We start from the raw sequence: 18,988 nt of genomic DNA, 5'->3' as shown, positions 1-18,988 counted from the left end.
GGTTAAAGTTAGTCGTCTCTAAACTGTTACTGGTCATTGGTGTTATGTCAGAAAGAAATAGTAGGATCACTAGTTTTAATGATTGCTCAGAGACATGGGGGGGGGGGGGGGGGAATTTGGTTGATTAGCACCCAGGGGCGCAAAGCAACTAGTGCCTGGGCGCGGCGATGTTTGTGCCGTTCGCGAAATTGACCAGACATTTTGCGGCAGCGCTAAACACTACCGCCACGATCTCCTGCGCCCACAGATCCTGACATCAGTCAAGCGTGCAACGCCCCGAACCGGATATTGAGTGGCGCCCCCTGCCTCTAACAACGACAGGTAGAGTGGGACGTTTTGCAATCGGGAAGGGACTGGGGGAGCGCTATTTAAAGACGGCCGTTTCCTGGCTTTTTTTGTCGGCGACATTTTTGCACCACGCATTCTGAGAGAGAGAGAGAGAGAGAGAGACACTTCTGGAGAGATTCAACACTGCGTGAAGGAGTTTTGGGTACTGAGTAGCACTTTGCAGGTTCATTTTGATTTGACCTTCCTTGCATCGATTTAGAAGAGACTATGGGACTGCACTCCGAGCTCTTTCCCTGGGCCTCTCCATTGTTCTTTCCAGCAGATTTGATGTACAGGTCTCTCCAGGCCGAGATTCCAGGCTGCAATGAGCAGGGTGTGGATGGAGAGCAAGATCAACCCTCCCCTTTAAGAACTGGCCGGCGCCAGTCTGTCTGTGTTCCATTGCTGACTGGCATCACCTGATCATCATCATCAGTGCTCTGAGGTAGCCCCTCGCTCCTCGGCGTTTGTGCCTTAAGAGAGGTGCGTAGCTCCTGATTTAGTGCTCAAATCACCACCAGGGGTGATAGAGGGCAAGTTTGTAGTCGGAGGCGATAATTAGCGCCAGGCGCTAAACTTTGAGCCCGGCCGATAATTGCGCCCCCAAATGGGGCGATACCGAATTTCTCCCCCCTGGAGTTTAAAAAGCTTGTGTTTGTAGTTTGGAAGACATTATTTGGGATAGTAAACTTTTCAGGAAGGAGAGTTTACTTTCACATGTAGGGGTCTTAAAGATTTTCTCAATATTAGTTGGGAGATATTTATACTACTGTAGTTGGAACCAGGGATGCACTAATGAGCACAACTGGGTGGCACATACTCCATGAATGGTGTTGACAGAGCCAAGGAAGAAGCTGCAACAGACCCTGCAATATTAGCAGACTCGACACTCAACATGCTCAAGCAATTCAGAGGATCAATCGACAGAGCAAATTGAATGTGAACTACATTGCTAAAATAGTAAATGGTATGTCAGAGGGAGTTGTGATTAGTAGTGAAAACAAAACTCTGAAGTCATTGAAGAAACAATTAGATGCTGTATTGAGAGGAATACAAGGTCTTTCTGGGTGTTTGAGCTAAGGTGGCCTGAATGTCTTTCTTCATCCATAATTATCTTGTGACTCTGTTATCTCAAATATGCATGCCACACAGAGAGATCATTGAATGCCAATAAGGGTATACATCAGAAAATGTTACTGATTACATAATGCTTGATGTGGAGCAAATAAAAAGTGCCCCAACCTGCAATAAAATTCAACAACAAAAACTGGCATTTATATAACATCTTTAAATGTAGTAAGACATCCCAAGGCACTTCTCAGAGTTGAAGAAACAGTTACCAAGCAGGAGAGTTGAGGGGAGGTGACCAAAGGCATGGTCAAAGAGGTAGGTTTTGACGAGGGTTTTGAAGGAAGAGAGACTGCAGAGAGATTTGGGAAGAGAGTTCTAAGGTATGGGGCAGAGGCAACTGAAGGCCCTGTCACTGAAGGAGGAACGAAGGGAGAGGGAAGTGTAACAATGGAGGCCAGAGTCAGAAGGACAAGAGATGGTCACAGAGGTGGCGGTGAGAGGACAGGACATAGCCATGCAGGGATTTGAAAATGATGCCAAGGATTTTGAATTAGGCCTGTTAGGGGACTGAAAGCTGATGCAGGTTAAACAGGCATCCTACCAAACAAACAACGGAGGTTGAAATCATTCAGTAATTGCAAACAAAACATGACCATGTGTAAGCGTGTTTGAGAAAAGCCATACCATATTATACCATTTTCTTACTACAATGAAAACTCATCTACATTTAAAAAATAATCTTTATCAATGCAAACCAATATATTGGTCTGAACAAAATACTTTCTGGAATACACAGGGCTATGTATTGCTTTTACTGTCAATTATGTAACGGACAGTGAAGAATACCTGCTGTCTAAATAACATTATCAGAAACTAATACGGCAAATGGGTACAAAATTAGTCTTTTATGTCTAGTCAAGTTTCAATTCTCAGCACTGCACATTCAGATGCTCGATAACAGTTAATAATACATTTTAATGTAAGATTATCAGAGATAATTACAATTGACTATTTCAGAAATTAGACCTATCATACACTACATACATACCCTGCCTATTCAGTTTTGGCTATCAAAAGGTTTCAAAATTATGTTCACTTCTTACATTTTTCCAGTATTTCAAAAGAAATGAATAGCAGAAACTGTGAGTACACATCACAGAGTATATATTTTGATGACAATTGTTATCTTATAATGTTGATCCTGGAGTTTCAGATACATTTTGACCATCTACTATACATGAAGACAAAATTTAAACAAAAATATAATTTCATCAAACTAAACCAGTGTCCTTAGATCATGATGATATCTCCATATATGCCTCATCGAATCACACTAGAGGTACCAAAGATAACCATCTCCCTCCTTTGTTTTGGACAGGGTAATAAACAAATTGAACAAGCATTTTTGTCATCACTTCATCAACAGTTGGGTATTGTGAGATGTTGCTAAGCCCTCACCACAATGTACAGATTACCGTAATTTTCATAGTTTCATTTCTATCTTTATTAGTGCCATCAGATAACGTGGACGCCATCTAACATTTCACAAAATTTCATTCATAAGGCTCACGTGTTACAGCTGTTGAGCTTGAATAGAGTATTTCAACAGCAAGTCTTTTCAAAACCCACAAAATAAAAAACAATTGTCAAAATAGCTAAATTGGGCAAAAACAAAATCTTTGCCAGCTTGTAGCTGAATAATATTCAACCTTGTTGCTGTGTCAAACATCAAGTAATTTGATGGTAATTGATCTGAATCATAAAATTAGTTACAGTCTCTTCTGCAGCAACTAACCACTTACACCCAATTAAGTATGAAGATACTAGATCTATTTCAAGACTAGACACAGAAACAGTGGAATTCAATTGCAGTAATCATGTCAGAAGGAGGTTTGGCAAAACCCACTTAGATTAAACCTGCACATTTTCCTATCAGTTGTACAGATCAGTTAGCTTATTAAGTATTTGATTCTGGGTAGAAGCGTCATCCACAAAACAACTAAAAAAATATTCTGTTACAAAAAAAAATTTCAGCACAATTTAACATTTTAAAACATTATAATGCACATCCAACTCAGTAATTAAATCTGCAGAATACTGCAGCACCAAAAATTTACAGGCCATGATTCCAGTGATTATGCTGGGATCACTCCCTCCCAGGAAATTTGGAGTCTATGGGGTAGAGTTTCATAAGAACATAAGAAATAGGAGCTGGAGTAAGCCATTTTGCCCTTCGAGCCTGCTCCAACCATTCAACAAGATCATGGTTGATCTTCTACCTCAACTCCACCTTCCCGCACTATCCCCATATCCCTTCATTCCCAAAAAATTATCGACCTCTGTCTTGAATATACTCAACGACTGAGCATCCACAGCTCTGTGGGGTAGAGAATTCCAAAGATTCACAACTGTGTGTGAAGAAATTTCTCCTCATCTCAGTCCAAAATGGCCTACCCCTTATTCGGAGACTGTGACCCCTTGTTCTAGATTCCCCAACCAGGGGAAACATTTCCTCAGCATTAACCCTGTCAAGCCCCTTAAGAATTTTATATGTTTCAATTATATCACACCTCATTTTTCTAAACTCTAGGGAATATAGGCCTAGTCTACTCAATCTCTCCTCATAGGGCAATCCCCTCACCCCAGGAACTAGTCCAGTGAACCTTTGTTGCACTCCCTCTAAGACAAGTATGTATTCCCTTAGGTAAGGAGACCAGAACTGTACACAGTACTCCAGGCGTGGCCTCACCAATGCCCTGTATAATTGTAGTAAGACTTCTTTACTCTTATACTTGAATCCCTTTGTAACAAAAGCTAACATACCATTTGCTTTCCTAATTGCTTGCTGTACCTGCATGTTAACTTTCTGTGATTCGTGTACAAGGACACCCGGGTCCCTCTGAATGCAAACATTTCCGAGTCTCTCACCGTTCAAAAAAATTCTGCTTTTTTGTTTTTCCTACCAAAGTGGATAACTTCACACTTCCCCACATTGTATTCCATTTGCCATGTTCTTGCCCACTCAGTCAACCTGTCTATATCTCTCTACAGCCTCTTTGCGTCCTCCTCACAGCTTACTTTCCCACCTAACTTTGTATCAGCAGCAAACTTGGATACGTTACACTCAGTCCCTTCATCTAAGTCATTAATATAAATTGTAAATAGCTGAGGCCCAAGCACTGATCCTTGTGGTACCTCCCCTAGTTTACAGCCTGCCAACCTGAAAAAGTCCCATTTATCCCTACTCTCTGTTTTCTGTCCATTAATCAATCCTCAATCTATGCTAATAAATTACCTCCAATACCATGAGTCCTAAATTTGTGTAATAACCTCGCGTGACACCTTATCGAATGCTTTTTAAAATCAAAATACACTGCATCCACTGGTTCCCCCTTATCCATCCTACTAGTTATATCTTCAAAAAACTCGAACAAATTTGTCAAACACGATTTCCCATTCATAAAACCATGTTGATTCTGCCTAATCATACTATGATTTTCTAAGTGCCCTGTTACCACGTCCCTAATAATAGATTCTAGCATTTTGCCTACTACTGATGTCAGGCTAACTGGCCTATAGTTTCCCGTTTTTTTCTCTTCCTCCTTTCTTAAAAATCGAGTTTCACCTCGGCTGTGCTGTCTTTTTCAGCGCAATTCGCCTGAAATTGGCGGAACCAGCGCGTAAGATCGCGGAACTTTAAGCGCAAATTACATTCATCGCAAATTGAGTTTCCGTGATCCTTTGCGCTAGTTTTAAAAACATCGCTCTGGAAGCCAGCCCCCAGGATGAATTAATCACCTTTGGGAGTTTACGCTAATTGCGCTCGTTTTCAGGCCTTCGAGGAGACTCGAAAAATTAAGCTGGTTCGTTTGGGTGCAAGAACACTAACGTTTTAAAAGCTTTTGAATGTAATTTTTTAAAATTTACTAAGAAACTGACTACTGTACCCCAATATAAGTAGCAAATGGTTTTGTATGTTTCTTAAAAGTCATTTTCTGTCATTTAAAATCAAGTTACTTACAGGTGGTGGATTGGCACTGAATAAAAATGCTTATTTTTTGTGATAAACCCATTTACAGTTGTGTTAATCAAATTGCACCAAGTTACCACTCGATATATCATTACAACAGTGACTCCACTTCAAAATCACTTCATTGACTGTAAAGCGCTTTGAGGCGTCTGGTGGTCATGAAAGGCGCTATATAAATGCAAGTTTTTCTTTTCTTTCTTTATATCAAGGAATATTTTATTAAATTACGCTTTAAAACGTTGCCCGATTGTGCTGGTTCATGGCAGATTTTCCATTCGGTGATATGCAAATGAGTATAAACAGAAACTTGGGGGGGAAAAGAAACTTCTCAAAACTAGCGCAATTTTGAGCTCAATTTACAACCGGATCGCCAACTGCGCCCAGAGCGGATACTCTACCCCTGTACCATTAACTTAAGCCAGCCTTTCAATTATTATATTCCACACAAATTTTGCTTAAAGGCTTCACAGGTTGGTAAAATCCAGAAAATCAGTGCTGGCTGTGATGATGCCACATGCTATGGTTAACTTCATTCCAACTATCCAAAACTTGAACAGAAAGTTAGACATGAAAATACTTTCCCCAAGCACAACATGTGGGCATATCAATATGTTATGCTAGAATATGGCAACGAGCTTAACCAGACCATCTGGCAGGGGCCACAAGCAGAAACAAAATGCTCCCGTTGAGGTCAAAAAGAACACAGAACTGTGAGTCGACTTACATCGTTGTCACATATACTCTGGTAGCCAGTTGCAAAACTGACAATAGCGAAGAGCTAGAATAGTATGCTTGCCTACTCTCTGTCAATAAATTGTTGTGATATGGCAGAAACTAAAAGGTGGCAGAGAAAGTAACTGAAATAAAAAGTAAAGAATTACATTGTTTAAGACTCAAATCTATATTTGCCCTAATCCAAATTACTGCTTTTAAATTCTGCTCAGTCACATTGTTTAATGTTACAGAACCTTACTTCACTATGTGTAGTATTTATAAGTGCATTCAAAAGTAGAGTTAAACAATTTATTTGACACAAGAAAAAGCACACAACGTTCTAATTATTAAAGCAGCAATTTGTTCTAAATACATACATTTAACAGCTGAAAATTGTAGCAAGCTCCTTCCAAGTATTCCCAGTGGCTGTACAATCCTCTGCCTGTGTCCTTGTGTGTGTGGTTGCTGGAATGACTACACAAAGTAACATTCACATTAATATCACTGGGAGGAGGGGCTGGGTGTTGGCTGCGAGTGATCAGTCAGCCATTGCCTCAAACAGCTGTTGGTAAATGTTACGAGGGCTGGCATGAAGTACTGTAGTTATCATCAGTCAGCAAAGCTGCTCTAATTTCTGGTATGGAGCTTAAGCAGCAAGTGCAATACTGAGACCAATTCAATCCCACGCCTGTGAGGGATTGAAACACAACTCAGTGCCAGTACAAAAATACACATTAAGCAACCAGCTTCACATTGACTGATCTAAAGTTTGCACTGTATTGCCAATAAATGTAGACATTTCAAGACAAATTTTCTTTAAACTTCATCATATTTGTGAATTAAATGATATTTAATAATCTTGGATTTTTAAATAATTTTTATAATATTTAATCAAATTGGATCTTCTATTCAAATGCAGGAGTACTCTACAAGTGGCTATAAGAATTCCTGAGTTCCTTTAATCTTTAATATAGGGCACATCTATTGGAAAGTTTTTAGGAACATAGGAATTGCTAGCTGAAAAAAGACCAATGTCCATCTTGTTCATCTTCTACCATCTTGGGAGTCACATGACACAATGCTAATGGAATTGTTGACTAATTATAGCATTCAATCTCTATCAATTAGTCTACAATAGATCCAGACATGAGGCGAAGAAACCCCAGTGGTGGAGAGCATTGGGAACCATAGGTCCAAAGTTACCTGTCCCTCCCAAGCCTGCTACACTTAAGACTCACCTACTTCACTCACCACATTTAACATATGCATGGCCTCACACAAACTGTCTCAATAATATTTACAGAAGCATCATGGGAGAAAGGCTATAGCATGAAGTAATCAGACCCTTCACACAGCTCGCACTAATAATGCCACAGCTCGTCCCTAACTGTTGCTCCACATTGCCCGGCCACACCATTCCTTTCACACAACAGGTACCCGATAATCCATCCAACCTTGCGCAGTACCCTACTTCACTCTCACAGAAGTAAAAAAAAAATACAAAAGATATGAAATGTAGATATTTTTATTTAAAAAAATACAATGCACAATGCTGTAAACATAATATCTGAACGGCCACATTTATCGGACTATATATGTTGTCAGAAATTTGCATTTTTAAATAACTGGCAAAAAGCCAAAATTATAACTCTGGTGCAATTGGTATACTTTCATCAAAAAAGTTTTACTTGGGATTTTTACGTCCTGTTACAAGTTTTGGGATATTCACCAGGGTACAGTGGTGCTGATCATTCCTCTAAGCAGTTTGAGCGTGTTACATTCCTAAGTATGCCCATATTGCTCAGTATCGAATTATACAATTGCGTAACCTGGACGTTTAACAATAGACCCCCTTGGATATCATGATTTTTGCATGTGCCCTCATAAGGACATAAGAAACAGGAGCAGGAGTCGGCCAATTGGCCCCTCGAGCCTGCTCCGCCATTCAATAAGATCACTGCCGATCCAATCTTGGCCTCAACACCACTTTCCCGCTCTCTCCCCATACCCCTCGACTCCCCTGTAGTTCAAATATCTGTCTATCTCCGCTTTGAATATATTCAATGACTCCGCCTCCACAGCTCTCTGGGGTAGAGAATTCCAAAGATTCACGACCTTCTGAGAGAAGAAATTCCTCCTCATCTCCGTCTTAAATCGGTGACCCCTTATTCTGAAACTATGCCCCTTAGTTCTCAGTAGAGGAAACATCCTCTCAGCATCCACCCTGTCAATCCCCCTCAGAATCTTATGAGCTGGATTTTCCAAGCCCCGAGGAGGCGGGCCAGCTGGTAAAATTGGAGAAATTGGGGGCGGATGGCAAACCCGCCCCCATCCCACCTCCGTGCCCATTTGCCAGGAGGCAGGAAGATGTGCGGCTTCGGGTCCCGTCTCCTGGAGGCAGAAAAAAGGATTTTACCTTCATAGGTGAAGGCTTCCCAACCTCGGAGAACCCCGCCGGGTTGGAGGACACGTGGAGGAGGTCTGCGGTGGTCGGAGGCACCTGGAAGTAAGGTGTAGAGGTGAGTGATGGGTGCAAGTGTGGAGTGGTAAGTATGCAAGGTGAGTGATAAGTTTAAAAAAGTGTTCACTTACCTTGTTTTCCTTCCATAGTCTTTAGCCGTGCTGGATGGGGAGAGCGGACATCCTCCTTGTCAATTTCAGGTAATGGCTGATAGACCCTCCAATCCATCAGACATCTGAAATTTACAAATTTGCAATGTTTGATGAGTCCTCACCTCAAAGACTCATCAAACTAAAGAGAATGTCAGTGTTTGACAGCTTCACAGAGCTGTCAAACGCTGTCATTTCTTCTTTCAAGAAGTCTTGACAGATAGCACGTCTGATGTTGACGTGATCTGTCAGTGACTTCTTCTCTAATTGGCCTGCTCATTTAACCTATCTATATCCCTTTGCAGACTCTTTGGGCTGGATTTTCATTGAAGAGTCGGGTAGGAGGCGGGACTACAACTTTTGGGGTTGTAGTCCCGCCTCCATCGAGTTCGAGCCAACCCACGCGTTTTTCACTTCATTGACCTTGTTGAGTCTGCCCAGCGGGCTCAGCAGGCCAATTAAGGGCCACCCGGCAACAGGTGACGTCACAGATTGAAATTTCATCTGTCAAGACCTTTTCACACCTGTTTGAAGCTGTCAAACACTGACAATCTGTACTCCAGGTTAATTCCTTCCTCTCAGGATGATTTAGAGATCTCCCCGGAACAGCAAGCAGAGGCTGCAGATTTTGACAGCTGGCGGCCATTCTGCTTTCTGTGCCAGTGAGATGAGGGACTCCCGAGACCTGAAGGAAGGAAGGCTGTAAAGGTAAGTAAAGGTTAGTAGAACTTCTTTAAACATTTTACACAGACCAAACACGCTTACCTCTGCACTCATGCACCCATCACTCACCTGAACACCGGACATCTCGACCCCTCCAAGCCCTTCATACCAACGGCCCGCCTCGCTAACTTGGCGTGGTTTGGAGCCGTCGGGAATCCCACATTTCAACAATGAAAATAGGGATTAGGCTAAAAACTGCCTGTTAACTACCTGTTAATAGGCAGTTAATTGGCACTAATCCCCTTCCCGCCTCGTGGAGGTGGGTCCCAGTGCGGGGCGGGTACCCGCCTCCTTTGAAACTGGCATGGAGGTGGGATGGGGTCGGGACCCCCGATTTTGGGATTTTAAACCCCAACACGCCTCCAATCCCGACTCCACGGCCCAATGAAAATCCAGCCTCTTGTGTCCTCCTCACAACTTGCTAACCCACCTATCTGTGCAAGTGCTTTTCTAATCTTTTCAAAGGCAGACTGAAACACTTGGTGAGACACGGTCAGATACGAATCATTAATCTGTTTTACTTCAGACCGCAAATGAACATACTGAGTAACAGTCAAGGCAAATTCTACTTAATTAACTCAATCCCACTTCCCTCCTCGAAAAAAGGGAAAAATAAGCAGCTATGAGGTAGATTTTCAAGTTGCCACCTGGGCATAAAGCTGTTTGATTTGGACAGGTTGGGTGATTGGGCAGATGCATGGCAGATGCAGTATAATGTGGATAAATGTGAGGTTATCCACTTTGGTGGCTAAAACAGGAAGGCAGATTATTATCTGAACGGCAATACATTGGGAGAAGGGGAAGTGCAACGAGACCTGGGTGTCCTTGTGCACCAGTCGCTGAAGGTAAGCATACAGGTGCAGCAGGCGGATAAGGCGGCAAATGGTATGTTGGCCTTCGTAGCGAGAGGGTTCAAGTACAGGAACAAGGATGTCTTGCTGCAGTTGTACAGGGCCTTGGTGAGACCACACCTTGAGTATTGTGTGCAGTTTTGGTCGCCTTATCTGAGGAAGGATGTTCTTGCCATGGAGGGAGTGCAGCGAAGATTCACCAGACTGATACCTGGGATGGCAGGAATGATGTATGTGGAGAGATTGGGCTTATACTCGCTGGAGTTTAGAAGAATGAGAGGGGATCTCATTGAAACTTGTAAAATTCTAACAGGACTAGACAGACTAGATGCAGGAAGGATGTTCCCGATGGCCGGGGAGTCCAGAACCAGGTGTCACAGTCTAAAGATAAGGGGTAAGCCATTTAGGACTGAGATGAGGAGGAATTTCTTCACCCAGAGAGTGGTGAACCTGTGGAATTCTCTATCACAGAAGGCAGTGGAGGCCAATTCATTAAATATATTCAAGAAGGAGTTGGATATATGTCTTAAGGCTGAAGGGATCAAGGGATATGGGGAGAAGGCAGGGACAGGGTACTGAGTTTGGATGATCATCCATGATCTCATTGAATGGCAGAGCAGGCTCGAGTGGCCGAATGGTCTACTCCTGCTCCTATCTTCTATGTTTCTATGTTGTTACAGGTTGGCCGTATATTATAGAAACTCCGCGATTTTAATTTCTACTGATTCCAATCAACATGAAAATCGGGTGGTTTCTAGAACGGGTGTTAAAAATCTACCCCTATGTATCCTGTCTCCTTCATGGGCTGACTTACTTGTTTTTGGCATTCCTTTCTTTCTAACTGTAAAACCTGACTTCTTTCAACACAACTGAGTATCAAGTGGGGCGAATAACAGGCAACCAATGCAATATCGCCCAAAATGAATTTCTACACAGTCTCTTGTTAAAAACCTGATTGCCCATGTGTCCCTTTCCTCTATTTTCTCAGCCAAGGGAGGGCTGTGATGCTGACTTCCTCCTTCATCCGTGATTCGCTAATAGGCTGGTCAATAAAACCACCTATCTCTCCTCCCCCCACCCCCACACCTTTGGGGCATAGCTTTAAAGGAACATTTCCTACTATTCTCAAAAGGAGAGGGATCCATCCTGGCATGACACAATTGGTCCTCATCGTATCAGCTGTTACATTCCTCAAATCGCACTGTCTGGCTCTAATACATGTCTGCAATACATGCCTGCAGCTTTTTTTTAAACCCTGCATGAATCCCAAAATCCTTCTCATGAAGAAACCAAAAGTCAAAACATCTATAATGAGGCACCTACCAAGAAAACCCTGAATTTAACCCATTATATATTAGTTCATCATCAATTTCCCTGTGGTCTGTTGTCACCTTATATATAGTTTATATATATTGCTGGTGCTACATCTCCAAATTTGGTTGCCGGTGGTGATGATGCACTCCAGTCCCTGCGGTGCCCACCGGTCGCGGAAGGCCTCGAGCGTGCCAGCAGATACCGCTTGCTCCATCTCCAGGGCCACCCGGGCACGAATGTGGCCACGGAAAAGAGGCAGGCAGTCGGGTCGAACGACCCCCTCGACCGCTCGCTGCACACTCAACAGCTGAACGGGCAGATCGGGGGACCTCCTCGTAGGACTGCTCCTGGGCCTGGCCAAAGTGGCCATCAACTGGTCCAGGCAGCGGGCAGTCGAGGGAGTCATTCGGCCTGACTGCCTGCCTCTTTGCCGCGGCCACGTTCGCGCCCAGGTGGCCCTGGAGATGGAGCACGTGGTGTCCGCCGGCACGCTCAAGGCCTTCCGCGACCGGTGGGCACCGCAGGGACTGGAGTGCATCATCACCACCGGCAACCAAATTTTAATTTATTAAGTTTCATTTAATGTATTTTTAAGTTACAGTTTATTTGTTTAGGAGTTGCTCAAAGGAGTACACTCAACAGCTGGACCAATATCAGGGCCAGTCTAATTCACAGTTGCGATTGGCACAGGCTTTACCTACTACTTAAAGGGGAGGTGCATTAATGCTGCAGCACCTCATTGTCAGGGTGGTTGGGTTTTCAACTGCCCCAACAGCAAAGTAAAGAAGCTTAAGGGCAAGCAACAGACAGTTACAAATCGTCATGGCGGAACCTGGATGGAGGGAGAGAGCCTATAGGTTCTCCGATGAAGCTCTGCAGGCAATGGTATTCATGGTGGAGAGGAGGCGTGTGGGTCAATACCCGCAAACTGGCAGGACGCCCTCACAGCACACACGTGGCGTGGGATTACGGACCACGTCACGGTCAGCACTGTTCTCTCCAGGACCCACACCCAGTGCAGGAAGAAGCTTACACAGGTGGTCAAGTTAAGTGAAGACTTCAGCAAATGCCACATACCACCATCTGCAGCACAAGCTTCACACACTGCTCATTGCATCACACCCCAGCGCTCACAAAACAACAATCTCTACCTATCAACATTCACACCCACGTCTCACACCTTGCACACAATGATAGCTATTCAACTATGGCAGGCACATCACCCAAACACATTGCACTAAACTCACTCAACACTTCTCTTTCGCTTGCAGGCCAAGGTCACACATAATTGCCGTGAGCGGGAACAGACAGGCGGGGGCCAGGCGGACATGCAACAGCTAAGCCAGCTCAAGCAGTGAGTACTGGAGATCATTGGGTTCCATGTGGTAGAGGCTTTGGCCACCACCGAGGTTGAACTTCTTGGGGACAACAACGGTATGTTCATTCCTAATCCTTCTTCTCACATCCCACTTCCCCCTCAGCCCACAATCTTATCTCACTTTCAAGCTAATCATGCTGCATGCATGCATTTCTGGCTTCCCTCCCCCGCTCACCATAACCTGACTCTTGTTGATTATCTGCAAGCAGTAAGGAACAAGCAGCCTGTCCTAGAGGACACCGATGAGCGCGAGGGGGAGAGAAGAAGAGAAGAAGACACTGCATCACTCCATCTCTCACTCACAGACACCCGCTCAGAAACTGGCAATACGCAAACTTCAGAGGCTAGTGTAGAAGTGGGATCTGCACAGGGCGAGTCACCGGGCACAAGTGGGCGGCAGCAAGGCCGGGGTAAAGGGTAGCTCGGGGGCCAGTTCCCCGGAGGGCGAGTTCATGCATGAATTCTGCTGCACAGGACTCAGATGAGGACCTCAATGGGGAGGCCTTCGGAAGGGTGATGGGCATGCAGATGGAAATGATGGGTGCAATGGCAAGGCTGCCAGAGAGCCCCTCGACAATATCAAAGAGCGTGAAGGAGTCCGCCTCCACCATTGCACGGGGCTCTGTGCAGAGCATGGAGCCGAAGATTTCCAGCCTGGAAATCATCGTACACTCCCAGAGAGACCGTGGTGACCCAGATGTGATGGAGCGCAAGATGGGTGATGTCGCAGCTTCCATTACAGCACCAGCGGAAGTGACCCAACGTCCTTGTGCTGCAGCAGAAGCTCAGACTGCTCTTATGCAGTTTCTGCTTGGTGCCATCAAAACTTGGACTGTTCTCATGCAGTCTCAGTGTGATACCGCCCAAGCTAGACCACTGTCATGCAGTCTCAGCGTGATACCGCCCAAGCTAGACCACTGTCATGCAGTCTCAGCGTGATACCGCCCAAGCTAGACCACTGTCATGCAGTCTCAGCGTGATACCGCCCAAGCTAGACCACTGTCATGCAGTCTCAGTGTGATACCGCCCAAGCTAGACCACTGTCATGCAGTCTCAGTGTGATACCGCCCAAGCTAGACCACTGTCATGCAGTCTCAGCGTGATACCGCCCAAGCTAGACCACTGTCATGCAGTCTCAGCGTGATACCGCCCAAGCTAGACCACTGTCATGCAGTCTCAGCGTGATACCGCCCAAGCTAGACCACTGTCATGCAGTCTCAGCGTGATACCGCCCAAGCTAGACCACTGTCATGCAGTCTCAGCGTGATACCGCCCAAGCTAGACCACTGTCATGCAGTCTCAGCGTGATACCGCCCAAGCTAGACCACTGTCATGCAGTCTCAGCGTGATACCGCCCAAGCTAGACCACTGTCATGCAGTCTCAGCGTGATACCGCCCAAGCTAGACCACTGTCATGCAGTCTCAGCGTGAAGCCACCTGAAGCTCAGACTGCTGCCATCATGGCTGGGGTTTACCACCGGCGACCGGGGCTTCCAGGGTGTCGCAGCAGGCCGGCAGTCTCTGCTCCAACAGATTGTTAGGAATGCTGAGGCGCCACCCCGGGGGAGTGGCAGTGGGTCAGTGCAGCAGGAACCTGCTGTCCTCTCAGGATGACAGCATTCCTGTTCCCACCACTGCCACTCCGTCATTGCCCTTGCCACTGCCTGTTAGCCATCCAGCCCAGACTGCTGCCGCCCATGCCAAGCTGATGCAGTCTACAGCAAGACCTTCTAGGTCCAGAGCTGCTCAAGGACATCCTGCAAGGCCATCTGAAGTCTCCCGCATGGAAACTCAGCAGCCTTCCATTAGCCATGCTGCAGCCACTGGGGGAGCACTTCGTAGGAGTACTAGGTTAGGAAAACCCACATAAAAGACAGACACTGTGGGCAGGGAATTTTTCGGGGCCAGCAGGCGCATTTGGTGGCAAGTCGGGTGGGAAAATATTTTATTTTCAGTGGGTAGGCAACCCGCTGTCAACCCACTGCCACGCCAGTTTCCCAGATGTTGGGTCTGTCATCACTGAACAGACCTGACACCAAGCGGTGGGGGAGGCAATTTAGATGATTAAGAGCTTGTTAACAGAATCATAGAAATCACAGAATGGTTACAGCACAGAAGGCGGCCATTCGGTCCATCGAGCCCGTGCCGGCTCTCTGCAAGAGCACCTCAGCTAGTCCCACTCCCCCGCCCTTTCCCTCTAGCCCTACAAATGTTTTTCTTTCAGTTACTTATCCAACTCCCTTTTGAAAGCTGTGATTGAGCCCGCCTCCACTGCCCTTTCACACAGTGCATTCCAGATCCTAACCACTCGCTGCATAAAAAAGTTTTTTCTTCTGTCGCCTTTGGTCCTTTTGCCAATCACCTTAAATCTGTGTCCCCTGGTTCTCGACCCTTCTGCCAATGGGAACAGTTTCTCTCTCTACTCTGTCCAGACCCCTCATGATTTTGAACACCTCTATCAAATCTCCTCACAACCTTCTCTGCTCTAAGGAGAACAACCCCAGCTTCTCCAGTCTATCCATGTAACTGAAGTCCCTCATCTCTGGAATCATTCTTGTAAATCTTTTCTGCACCCTCTCCGAGGCCTTCACATCCTTCCTAAAATGCGGTGCCCAGAATTGGACACAATTCTCCAGTTGAGGCCGAAGCAGTGTTTTATAAAGGTTCATCATAATTTCCTTGCATTTGTACTCAATACCTCTATTCATGAAGCCCAAGATCCCATATGTTTTTTAACTGCTTTCTCAACCTGCCCTGCCACCTTCAACGATTTGTGCACATATACCCCCAGGTCTCTATGTTCATGCATCCCCCTTTAGGATTGTACCCTTTAGCTTATATTTCCTCTCCTCATTCTTTATACCAAAATATATCACTTCACACTTTTCTGCGTTAAATTTCATCTGCCACATGTCCGCCCATTCCACCAGCCTGTCCTCTTCAAGTCTACCACATCCTACTCACTGTTCACTATACTTCCAAGTTTGTGTCACCTGCAAATTTTGAAATTGTGCCCTGTACACCCAAGTCCAAGTCATTAATATATATCAAGAAAAGCAGTGGTCCTAGTACCGGCCCCTGGGGAACACCACTTCCTCCAGTCCGAAAAACAACCATTCACCGCTACTCTCTGTTTCTGGTCACTCAGCTAATTTCGTATCCATGCTGCCACTGTCCCTTTTATTCCATCGGCTTCAACTTTGCTGGCAAGCCTATTATGTGGCACCTTATCAAACGCCTTTTGGAAGTCCATGTACACCTCAACCGCACTGCCCTCATCAAAAAACTCAAATCAAGTTAGTTAAACACGATTTACCTTTAACAAATCCATGCTGGCTTTCCTTAGTTAATCTACACTTGTCCAAGTGGCTGTTAATTATGACCCGGATTATTGTTTCTAAAAGCTTCCCCACTACCGAGGTTAAACTGACTGGCCTATAGTTGCTGGATTTATCTTTACACCCTTTTTTGAACAAGGGTGTGTAACATTTGCAATTCTCCAGTCCTCTGGCACCACACCCATTTCTAAGGAGGATTGGAAGATTATGGCCAGTACCTCCGCGAGTTCTTCCTTCACTTCCCTCAGCATCCAAGGTCCTGGTGACTTATTTACTTTAAGTACAGCCAGCCTTTCTAGTACCTCGTCTTTATCAATTCTTATCCCAGCCAGTCTCTCCTCTACCTCCTCCTTTACTATGACTATGGCAGCATCATCTTCCTTGGTGAAGACAGATGCAAAGTACTCATTTAGTACCTCTGCCTCCATGCGTAGGTCTACTTTTTGGTCCCTAATCGCCGCCCCCACCCCCCCCCCGCCGCCTTCTTACTACCCGTTTACTATTTATATGCCTATAGAAGGCTTTTGGATTACCTTTTATGTTGGCTGCCATTCTATTCTCATACCCTCTCTTTTCCCCTCTTATTTTCTTTTTCACTTCTCCTCTGAACTTTATATATTTTGCCTGATTCGCAGATGTATTCTCGACCTGACATCTGTCCAACGCGGTCTTTTCCTGCTTCATCTTACTCTCTATCTCTTTCGTCATCCAGGGAGCTCTGACTTTAGTTGCCCTACCCTTCCCCCTAGTGAGAATCTACCTCAACTGTCCCCAAACTATTTCCTCTTTAAAGGCAGCCCATTGTTCCACTACAGTTTTGCCTGCCATTCGTTGATTCCAATTTACCCAGGCCAGATCCATTCACATTCCACTGAAATTTGCCTTCTTCCAATTAAGTATTTTTATTCTGGATTGCTCCCTGTCCTTTTACACTGCTAATCTAACCCTTATGATACTATGATCACTGTTCCCTAAATGTTCACCGACTGACACTTGCTCCACTTGATCTACTTCATTCCCCAGAACCAGATCCAGCAATGCCTCCTTCCTCGTTAGGCCGGAAACATACTGATCAAGAAAGTTCTCCTGAACACCTTCAGAAATTCTTCCCCCTCCCTGTCCTTACTCTAGTACGATCCCAGTCTATATTAGGATAGTTGAGGTTCCCAATTATCACTACTCTATAGTTCTTGCATTTCTCTGTAATTTCTGTGCAGATTTGCTCCTCCATACCACACAGACTGCAGCGGTTCAAGGCGGCGGCTCACCGCCACCTTCTCAAGGGCAATTACGGATGGGCAATAAATGCTGGCCTTGCCAGCAACGCCCACATCCCATAAACGAATGAAAAATTTTAAAAATTCCTCTGCTCTATCCTCTTATTTCTGTACTCAAAACCTCGTGGCACAGGGAGTAAACTAGAGATTAAACTAGAGATTACTACCTTTGAGGTCCTGCTTTTTAATCTCTTTCCTAGCTCCCTAAAATCTGCCTGCAAGCCCTCATCCCTCTTTCTACCTATGTCGTTGGTACCAATATGGATCACGACCTCTGGCTGTTCACCCTTCCCCCCTCACAATGTTCTGCTAACGCTCAGCGACATCCTTACCTCTGGCACCAGGGAAGCAACATACTATCCTGGAGTCACGTCTGCGGCCACAGAAATGCCTCTCTGCTCCCCTAACTATCGAATCCCTTACTACTATTGCTTTCCCCATCTTCCTCCTCTCCCCCTGTACTGCTGAGACACCTGTAGTGTCGTGGACTTGGCTCTGGCTGTACTCCCCAGAGGAACCAATGCCCTCACCAGTACTCAGAAGAGAACAAGCACTCAGGGGACTCCTGCACTTCCTGCCTGGTCCTCCTCTTCTGTCTGGCAGTCACCCATTCCCTCTTTGCCTGCATACTCCTTAGCTGCGGGGTAACCACCTCCTGAAACGTGCTATCCATGTAGCTCTCAGCCTCGCAGATGAACCGCAATGACACCAGCTGCTGCTCAAGCTCCGAAACCCGGAGCTCGAGCTCCTCCAGCTGATGACACCTCCTGCACACAGGGTTGTCCAGGTCACAGGAAGCGGCCTGGAGTTCCCACATGTCACAGGATGTGCATTCCGCTGGACCGAGCTGCCCTGCCATGCCTTTATTTATTCAATTACGCTGGAGTGCCCAGCAGTGCCGAGGCTTTTTTGAGGGCATGTTGTTGGAAGAGAGAGAGAGCGACTGGGGGGGGGGGGGGGGGGGGGAGAAAGAGAGAGCGCGACTGGGTGGAAGGGGGGGAAATGGGGAGGGGGGGAAAGGGGAGAGGGGGGGAGGGGGAGGGGAGGAGAGGAGAGGGAGGAGGGGAGGGGGAGGGAGGAGGGGGAGGGGGGGAGAGGAGGAGAGGAGGGGGAGGGGAGGAGGGGGAGGGGAGGAGGGGGAGGGGAGGAGGAGGGGAGGAGGAGGGGAGGAGGGGAGGAGGGGAGGAGGGGGGGTGGGGGGGAGGGGAGGAGGGGGGGAGGGGGGAGGGGGGAGGGGGGAGAGGAGGGGAGGGGAGGAGGGGAGGGGAGGGGAGGGGGAGGAGGGGGGGGAGGGGGAGGAGGGGGGGAGGGGAGGAGGGGAGGAGGGGGAGGGGAGGAGGGGGAGGGGGGAGGGG

At 46.1% G+C, this 18,988-nt stretch overlaps 1 protein-coding gene across 2 annotated transcripts in view; it reads right to left on the bottom strand.

Annotated features, from left to right (window-relative positions):
• The window catches only part of LOC147109531 (spectrin beta chain, non-erythrocytic 1-like), a 490,086-nt gene that overhangs the window by 389,693 nt on the left and 81,405 nt on the right, over positions 1-18,988 (bottom strand). Inside the window, exon 1 of one of the 2 annotated variants that reach the window (XM_086003568.1) lies at positions 6,520-6,618. The exons of the other annotated variant lie outside the window; for it this stretch is intronic. The gene's annotated coding sequence lies outside the window, so the exon portion shown is untranslated. Of the gene's footprint in view, positions 1-6,519; positions 6,619-18,988 lie in introns of those variants that run through there. 2 annotated transcript variants of the gene reach the window in all.

Source organism: Somniosus microcephalus, chromosome 12, assembly GCF_052327205.1.
Source record: "Somniosus microcephalus isolate GS21.2 chromosome 12, FLI_Smic_1.0, whole genome shotgun sequence".
NCBI lineage: Eukaryota > Metazoa > Chordata > Chondrichthyes > Squaliformes > Somniosidae > Somniosus > Somniosus microcephalus.
The sequence above is the reverse complement of the archived record's forward strand: the minus strand, read 5'-3'. Positions and strand labels throughout refer to the sequence as shown.